This window comes from Chrysochloris asiatica, unplaced genomic scaffold (genome assembly GCF_000296735.1).
Source record: "Chrysochloris asiatica unplaced genomic scaffold, ChrAsi1.0 scaffold00341, whole genome shotgun sequence".
In the NCBI taxonomy this organism is placed as follows: domain Eukaryota; kingdom Metazoa; phylum Chordata; class Mammalia; order Afrosoricida; family Chrysochloridae; genus Chrysochloris; species Chrysochloris asiatica.
The window spans coordinates 2,376,391-2,386,177 of record NW_006408859.1 but is presented as its reverse complement, the minus strand read 5'-3'; the positions used below and the strand labels follow the sequence as shown (position 1 = coordinate 2,386,177).

Here is a 9,787-nt window from a genome sequence, read left to right as displayed (position 1 = left end):
TGTAAACTTTCATTCAATTCACAATAAAACTTTAAAGAAGAAAAAAGACTGAATATAGGGATCCAGAGATATCAATTTATAATGAAGTCAACTACAGAGCAAAAAGGAAGGAATAGCATAGGTGTAGAACTTATAAATGGTGAGGAATCAAGCAGATTTCAAGATAAAACAAACTGCTTTAAATGGGGGGAAATTAATAAATTACAGAGTAATCTCAAAGAAAATGAACATACCTTCACATCAAAATTTAAAAAAGGAAAATCAGAAAGATTTAGTAGACACAACAGAAATGGAAAAAAATGAAAAGAAAATCCACAAACAGAATGAACTCAGTATTGAAATTTATGTGTAAAACAGCATCATAAACACACAGCAAAATGACAGCAATCAATTTATGTTGTTGTTAAGTGCTGTGGAGTGGCTGGTGAGTTTGAACTGCTGACCTTGTGGTTCAAGCCAACCTTGCAGTCCAGCATATCATCCTGCAGCACCACACCAGGACTCGATAATTATGCTGAATGTAAATGGATTAAATGCACCAGACAGAATGGATAAGAAAACAGGATTCTTCAATATGCTGTTTACAAGAGACACATTTTACACACAAAGAAAGATACTTAAGAACAAAGGATGTAAAAAGATATGACAAGCTAATGGCAATCAAAAATGAGCAAGATTGGCAATTTTAATCTCTGATAAAAATAGACTTTGAGGGAAAAACCAGCATAAAAAACAAAGGGCAGTATCTCATGATTAAGGGATCAATTGAACAAGAGGACATGACCATAATAAATATCTATGCCCCCAAAGAAAGAACCTCAAAATACAAAAATCAAACTCGAATAGAACTGAAGAAAGAAATAGACAGCTTTTCAATAATAGTAGGAGATTTTAATACACTACTTTTGAAGACAGACAGAACAACTAGAAAGAAAATCAACTAAGTAACAGAAGAACTAAATAAAACAATCGACCAACTTGACCTCATAGGTATATCAGAGCACTCGACCCAACAAAGCACAATATATATTCTTTTCCAGTGTACATGGAACATCCTCCAGAACAGATCATATGTTAGATCACAAAGCAAACCTCAATAAATTAAAAAATATCAAAATACTGCAAACCATCTTTTCAAATTGCAATGCTATAAAATTAGAAATTAACAATAGGAAGATCAAGGGGGAGAAAAGTCAAATACCGAGAAATCGAAAAACACCCTGCTTAAAATCTACTTTGTGTTAGAACAAAAAAAAAAAACACAATTTTTTAATTCCTTGATTCAAATGACAATGAAAACACAACTTACCAAAACCTTTGGGACACAGCATGAGCAGTACTTAGAAGACAATTTATAGCAATAAATGCACACATCAAAAAAGAAGAAAGAACCATAATAAACACCATAACCCAACATCTCCAATGATTAGAAAAAGAGCAAGCATACTGCCTCCAGAAGGAAAGAAATAAGAAAAGTCAGAGCAGAAATAAATGAAATAGAAACAGAAAAACAATAGGAAAAAAAATCAAGAAGCTAAGAAGTTCATTCATGAGTACAGTCCTAGGAAGGGTTCGACTGGAACTCACTTCATTCTCAATTGGTGGGAATCAGAGTTCAAGCTGGAGCCACTACCATGACCACCTAGAAGCCACTTTTCTGGCTTTCGCTGACTCTTTTGAGAGTTGAGTCTTGGACGATCTGCTTTCAGTGTCCAGCCCAGAGAACAGAGTCACTCTGCTAGTGCCCATGGACGAGTAGAGGACCTGAGACCCTGGACTCTGAACCTACCAGCCAAGGAACTCAAGAGCAGGAGTTGGTAATCTTGATTGGTCCTCACATCCAGGATGGGACCCAATATGTCTCAGGCCACCAAGAGGAAACATGTAGTAAAAGGAGGTGCTGAGAGCACACAGATTGTGAGGGTTCTCAGGACTCCAGGGAACAATCTGCATGAGGTGGAGACAGCCAAGGAGCAGTACTTCCTGGTGAGTTTGACCTCCAAGTACTGCAAGAACATCTGAATCAAGAGAGGGAATTTTCTCTTTGTTGACTCCATAGATTAGAGAGAAAGAAGGTGAAAGCTGACTCTCCTTTGTGCTCTGCAATGACCACGTGTGCTCTTTGAAAAAGAAAGGTTTCTGTGGTCAAGATACACAGCAGCAGAATCAGACAGACTTGGCCTCAACTCCCAACTGAGAGTCAGTCATCCTGATGAGTCTAACTCTGAAGATGATTCTGACCTCTTTGTTAGCACCAACCGCAAACAGTATCACAACAGCAAGGAGGAAAGTGAAGAGGAACAAACAGCTTGAGACCCCAGGCTGCCACCCACTTGCTAAGAGACTAGTTTTTGGTTTCCTTGGGTTCAGATATTCCCATGGTGCCTTGTTGAGGGCTGGTGCTCTGGTAGAATGTCTAGCAACAGTCTTTTGGTGGAAATGACTTTCATGTTTCATCTTGAAATACAATTCTTGCTTAAGTATCTAGTCAATAACCTTCATCAGACTGAAGACGTTTGCTTCTGTTCCTACCTTGGTAAATGGTTGGGTAGTACTGAGTTTTGACATCTCTTGAGATAACTAGACACTTTTGTTTTTGTTGTTACTGTGAATTACATGAATAGATTTCCTAATGTTGAACCATTCTTGCAGTCTAATATAAACTTCACTTAAAAAACAAACAAAAGGGGGGAGTGGAAAAATAAGGTAGATAGGGGAATACTGAAACAGGTTTACATAGGCTAAATGGGACAGAGGTAAATAGTGATGTATGCTCAACCTTGAAACAACAGGGCTGTGTGATACAGGGATCGAGGCACAGTCTGAGAGGGGAAATAATGTTAAGATGCTTGACTGTCTTATGAATATTTGTTTCCCTTGCCTACTATTATAAAATAGACACTTGAGTGGATAGAAAGGAATGTTGGGTAGCATGATACAGAAAGCCTGTAAGCCCGTTTTTCTAGAACTTGCCCAGTGAAATAGGCCTCTTGTGGAGCCTTTGCAGTGTATAGGACCTTAGGTGGAATCCTGAGCCCCATTTAGAACCTTGTGAGGTGGGACATTCCCACTAGAAATGACAAGCAAACCAGTCTGAAACAGGTAGAACAATAGAAGATATATCTTCAAAGAAAAATCAGCAGGAAAAATCCAAACCAAAATGGCAGTATAATTTAATTGATCACTACAAGAATAAGCAAGTTGTTTGCTGGGAAACCATCAAGGCAAGCAATCAAGTCCCTTCAGGACAACTCCTCTCCAAGGCTGAAACTCAAAGGGAACACATGAGCAGGGATGTAAGCTTGCTGACAACCACGTTGGTCTACTGGTGAGTGGAAGGGAGAGAATGGTAGCAATGAAGACATAGGCTGAGTTCAACCACATTTCATAGATGCCCACTGATCTAGAGATGAGAGATAGATGAAGAAGGACTGGTTGGTCCAAAGTGTGGTGAGACCTGGGGACTCCTGAGCGCATGGACAAGGACATAGCATGGAAGGCTAGAGCTGAGAGTGAAGCATCCAGTTGATATGAAGTGAAGGGAGACACACAAGAATGCCCAAACTTGCAGATAGTACCTATTTGACCTAGCCTTGATGACTTGGTAATCACAAATTGACTAGAGGAAGATTAAAAAAAAAATTTTTTTTATGAACTTGACCTACACTTAAGGGTGTGGTAGCTCAAAATACTGAGAGGGAAGGAGTCTTCACATCAAGGATCACACTTATCCCCTCTGTACACAGGGCTGATAAGGACAGGCAAATTAGACATTGGCTAACTAAAAGGGCAGGGGTGTGTGTGGGGGGGGCCTGTAAAGGCACCAAGTGACTGGCTTACAAGTTTTCAAGAGGGAGTTTAGTTTCAGACTGTGTGGTTGGGGTGGGGGGAGGAGGAAGGTAGAAGCCCCACTGAATAGTTTTCATCTGGTCTAGATGGGTCTGATGAAAGGAGATAGGGATAAGATTCATTTGATTCAATAGTGAGTAATTGTTATGATTAATTGCAATTGTCAAAACTGTAAAGACAGACATTGTGTAACAAAAAGGGGGAGTAGTTAATCTTGCATTTCAGGAACAGAGGACCCTAGGACCATCAAGAGAGAAGACCATGAATAGAACATGGGACCCTATCCAGAAAAACAGTGACAACAGAGATGGAGGCAGAGGTGATGCATGGAGAGATAGAGCAGCCAAGGACTCTAGACTCATGGAAAGAGAAAGGCTGTGTGCTTATGGCTAGGAGGCAGGCTTGCAGAATGTTGTTTAAACCATTATATATTACTGTGTGGGAATAGAAGCAAATACTGTTCACCGATGATGCATGGAGGGGATTGTAATCATTGCAATTAAACAAAATATGATAGATTAAGTGCAAAACCAATGTTCTGCCAATGTAAACTATCACTCAATTCACTATAAAAAAAGAAAATCAATTACATTCCTTTACACTAATAAAGAAAACACAGACAAAGAAATCAGGAAAACAATACAATTTACAATAGCTACCCAAAAGATGAAATACATGGGAATAAATCTAACCAGAGAAGCAAAAGACATAAACAAAGAAAATTACAATACACTACAAAAAGAAACCAAAATACACCTGCACATATGGAGGAATATACCCTGCTCATGGGTAGAAAGACTTAACATTGTGCAAATATCAAAACTGCCTTAAGCAATCCATAGATATAATACAATTCCAATTCAAATTCCAACATCATTCTTTAAAGAGATGGAAAAACTGATCACTAACTTAATATGGAAAGGAATGAGATCCTGGATAAGCAAAGCATTATTTAAAAAGAAGAATAAATCTCACTTTCCAATCTCAAAACCTACTACACAGCCACCATAATCAAAACAGTCTGGCACTGGTTCGACAATGAGATACCATCTTATTCCAGCATTAATAGCAAAGTTCCAAAAATACAGAAAAAAGCAAATGCTGTTGAAAGTATGGAGAAATTGGGACCCTCCTACACTACTGGTATCCTGGTGTGGCACTGTGGGCTAATGCGTCAGACTGCAAAGTCATTTGAACTGCAAGGTCGGTGGTTCAAGTGCACCTTGGAAACCCTATACAGGGTTGCTATGGGTCGGAATCAACTCGACAGCACATAACAACAACAACACTTCTGGTGGGACTGTAAAATGGTACAACCACTGTGGAAAAAGGTATGGCACACACTTAAATTTTTGGAGCAAGAAATACCATTGTTGTTTGTTGCTAAGTGCCATCAAGTTGGTTCTGATTCATAGTGACCCTGTGTAGGGTTTCTGAGGAGTAGCTGGTGGGTTTGAATCAGCCATCTTGCAGTTCAAAGTGACACTGCAGTCCAGCACATTATCCTGCAGCCACACCAGGACATGACTCAGCTACCCCTCGACTTGGTACATATCCTCAAGAACTAAGAGCTGTGACACTCACCACTATATTATTCACACCATGTTCACTACAGCACTAGTCACAGTAGCAAAAAGATGGTGACAGCACCAAAGACCATCAACAGAAGAATGCCTAAATAAACTTGGCAAATACACACAGTAGAATATTATGGAATATTGAAGAAAAAGGAAGAATCTGCAAAACATCTTACAACATAGGTGAACCGGAGGACATTATGCTAAAATTAGTCAATCACAAAAGGACAAATATTGCATGAGACCACTGTTGTGAAAAATTAATTAAAGATTACCTTGATAAATGAAACATTATATGATGGTTTCAGGGGAGCATGTAGGGGTGCGAGGAAGGGAAAAAATAAAATGAATACATGGAGTGGATTGCAATCATTGTAATGACACGAACTACATAATTTGTTGAATGTGGGCTGATGATCTGTTCATTAAACCTTCACTCAATTCACAATAAAAACATTTTTAAAAAAGAACTGGAAAAAAAAAATCCTAGTACTGGTATAATAATAGATATACAGACCAGTGGGATAGAATCAAGAGTCTAGAAATAAACTTACACATCTATAATCAACTGATTTTTGACAAATCCTTCAATGGGAAAGAGGAGTTGCTTCAGTAAATAGTGTTGAGAAAATTGGATTTCCACAAGCAGAAAATGAAACAGGATCAATGCCTCATACTATACACGTACATAATTTTTTTTTTAAATGGATTAAAGACCTAAATGTGAAACTAAAACCATAAAATTTCTCGAAGAAAATCCAGGGGAAAGTCTGTTGGGCCTACCTTTTAACTATGGATTATCTAACACACAACAAAAATCAAAATAAATCAGTGGAATGGCAGTTCAAACCCACCAGTCATTTCATGGAAGAAAGATGAAGCTTTCTGTTCCCATAAATATTTACTGCCTCAGAAACCCTATGCAGGATCACTATGAGTCACAGTTAGCTTGATGGCAGTGAGTTTGGTTTTGTGGTTTATAAAAGTGGTGGGATGGTGACTGTCTCTAACTTCATAAGGAGTTGAATTACATTAGCATCAGTTTGTTCCTATGAGGTGGTGGTCAGTCATCGCTCCTCTCTTAAAACCTTTTTACCAAATGGGTCATGAGCTGTTCTTCCCTTTGCTCTCTACTTCTCTGCTGAGTTTGATCTTTTATTGCAGTGGCCCCAGGGAACTCAGAGACAATACTAACAATTATGGAGTTTACTAGGAAAGTTACAGGCTACAATTTGGAATCAGAATCAACAGACTACAACTCTAATCATGGCCAGCAAGCATGGATACAAAGACTCCTTTCTTCAGTGAAGAGCATCTCTCTCAGTTCCTGTCCATCATGCAGAGCTCCTCTAGCCCCCACAGGACAGGCTCTTAGCCCTCTCAGGATAGACCCTCTTCCCTCAGCCCTTGGCTCTTTGCCTTGCTCAGGCTTGGCCTCTACCTTGTTCATGCAAGTGTTACAAACCTCTTTAGTTCCACTGACATATGCTGGGAGTCACCCCATTCCTCCAGGAAGACTCCTGCCTGCAGTTCTCCGCTGTCTCACTGCAATGATTGGCATGCCCATTGTAGCTGCCTTGCTCTATATGCTGGGAAGCCCAGCATGCCATCTTGCACTGATAAGATACCCTGGTTCTGCTGCCACCATTTCTCTCCTGCTCCTTTTCAGCCTCTCAGTCCATCACTAATGTTCCATCGCTTTCTCTCTGTCTCCTGGTCCAGGAGGTTCTCGGCACTGATTCCAAAAAATGTGCTTCACTCCCAGCTCTTCTTTCCTTGATGGTAGTTACAGTCCCTTCTCTGCTCTGGGATTGACCTTCTTTTTAAGCCTACTAGAATGACAAAACTGACCAATGTCCTCATTATGATTCCATATACCTTATTTGCATGGCTCCACCTCCACAAAGGTTCCATGCACCCTATTTGCACTGTTTGCAAGCTGCCTAAGCCCCCTAGTGGGCCACAAGCACCATTTTTTGAGTTAGAAAATCATGTGTGGATAAAAGGACATATTAAGTAATTTAGCGCACCGCAGAACCTCATAAAAATTCAAAACTTTTGTTCATCAAAAGACTAGCAAAAAGTGAAAAAACAAGCTACCAACTGGAGAATATCTTTAGAAATGATATATCCATTAAGAATATAACAACGAAAATACATATAAAACTTCAACAATTTAGCAACAAAAAGACTAATAACCCAACTGAAAAATGAACAAAGGAATTCAGTAGACATTTTACCAGATAAAACATTCAAATGGCCACCAAACACATGAAAAGATGTTGAACATCATTAGCCATCAGAGAGATGCAAATCTAAACCACACTGTGATACCTTTTCACTCCCACTAAGATGGCTAAGATAAAAAACAAATTAAAAAACAAAAATCAGAAATAGCAAATGTTGGTGAGTTTCATGGGAAAATCAGAACGCTTGTTCATTGCTGGTGGGAATGCAAAATGGTACAGTCACTGTGGAAAGCAGTGTGGCGGTTTCTCAAAAAACAAAAATTAGAACTACCACTATTGTAATTAGGTACCATTGAGTTGGTTCTGACTCATAATAACCTGATCTACAACAGAAGGAAACACTGCCTGGTCCTGCACCTTCCTTATAATCACTGGTATGTTTGAGCCCAATATTGCAGCCACTGTGTCAATCCATCTCATTGAAAGTCTTCCTCTTTTTCACTGACCCTTTACCAAGCATGATATCTTTCTCTGAGGACTAGACCCTTCTAATATCATATCCAAAGTACATAAGGCAAATGCTTGCTTTCTTCTCTTCCAAGAAGCATTCTTGCTGTACTTATTTTGTTCAGCTTTCTGGCAGTCCATGGTATATTTAGTATTCTTTGTCAACACCATAATTCAAATGCATAGATTCTTCTTCGGTTGTCCATATTCATTGTGCAGCATATGAGATGATTGAAAATACCATGGAAGACATTATGCTGAGTGAAGTAAGTAAATCACAACAGTATAAATATTGTATAAACTTACATTAAAAAAAGACAAGAAAAGGCAAATATACAGAGACCAAAGTTTATTAGTGGTTACCAGGAGCTGGAGGAAGCAGGAAAAAGGAAGTCATTGTTTATGGAGTACTGAGTTTCCACTTACAGTTGACAGAAAAATTAAATTGATTATGAGTAGGACTGCACATCCAATTAATGTAATTGCTGCTAATAAGTTGTACACCTGTAAAAAGTTGCATTGGCAAAAGATGTATGATACATATACTCACAATGACAAAAAAAAAATGTAGCTGCCAAGTCTGCTTATGTACAACTAAACACTTCATGAGATTTGGTTCCATGGTTTGGAAATTTAGAGGTAGTTTCATGGGACATACTAGTTACTGGCCTAATAATGTGTTTAGTGCTTCTATTTTACCTCCTAGTTTGTTATGCAATTTCTGGGGTATTAAAATCTTGCAACTAACCATACAAGGCACAGCAATTGGTCTCTATTTGCTTGGAGCAACAGAGGAAAAGGGAGTCAAGAAATTAGAGGAAGAAATGAAATGTGTGGCTAATTGCGTGACCATAAAAACTGAATGATGCCCAGCTATCATTACTGAGCATTTTGATCAAAGATTCCATAGAAAAATCCTGATTTAAAAGGGAGAAAATGCAGAACAGGATATTAAATTGTCATGGACTCCAGACTTACTATGGAGACCAGATGGAGCCTTGAAACTATTGCCCTGAGACAATCTTTAATCTTACACCAAAAATACCGTCTGACAGAAGTGGGAAACCAGTGGGAAGCCTTATGCTTTGAGGCTGCTAACATTCCTCTCTTCTAGACTTGGAACGCATGGCCCCTGAACTGACCTGTGATGGGGCTGTTGTTATCATCCCCTGTGATCCAGGTCAACCTCACGCTCCTCTCAGCCAAGTCAGTGAGCTCCAGGTCCCTGGGTCGGTCTGGCAGTCCTGGCAGCAGAGGAACTTATCACGCAGTATTCCGGAGTCAGAGCCTGGCCCAAGCAGGCAGGTCCCTGACAGGTTTAGGGTCAGCCCAGGGACTATCCCTTCCCTCAGGGGCCAAGAAAGAATCAATTCCAGCCCCCTCCCAAAAGAACATCAAAGACTATGGAGGAAGGCATTAGAAAAGATCATGTGGGGAACAGAAAGAATTAGGAACGACCTACCCCATTACTGTAAATATTTTTTCGAGTGCCAACATTAAGAAAAAGCTCCCCTCTCTTTGGATCCAGAGAGGGAGAGGGACTGTGTGCTGAAGACTGGGGGGGGAGGAGGGGAGGGGAATGTAGGGGGTGGGTTTATAGGGTATACCCTTTGGTCAGTTGATGATGCATGGTGGAGATTGGAACCATGGCAATGAAACTATATA

General features: G+C 39.6%; 1 pseudogene; it reads left to right on the top strand.

The window, feature by feature from the left end:
• The first annotated feature begins 1,857 nt into the window (after window positions 1-1,857).
• LOC102830954 lies at window positions 1,858-2,313 on the top strand (annotated as a pseudogene).
• Window positions 2,314-9,787: the final 7,474 nt, after the last annotated feature.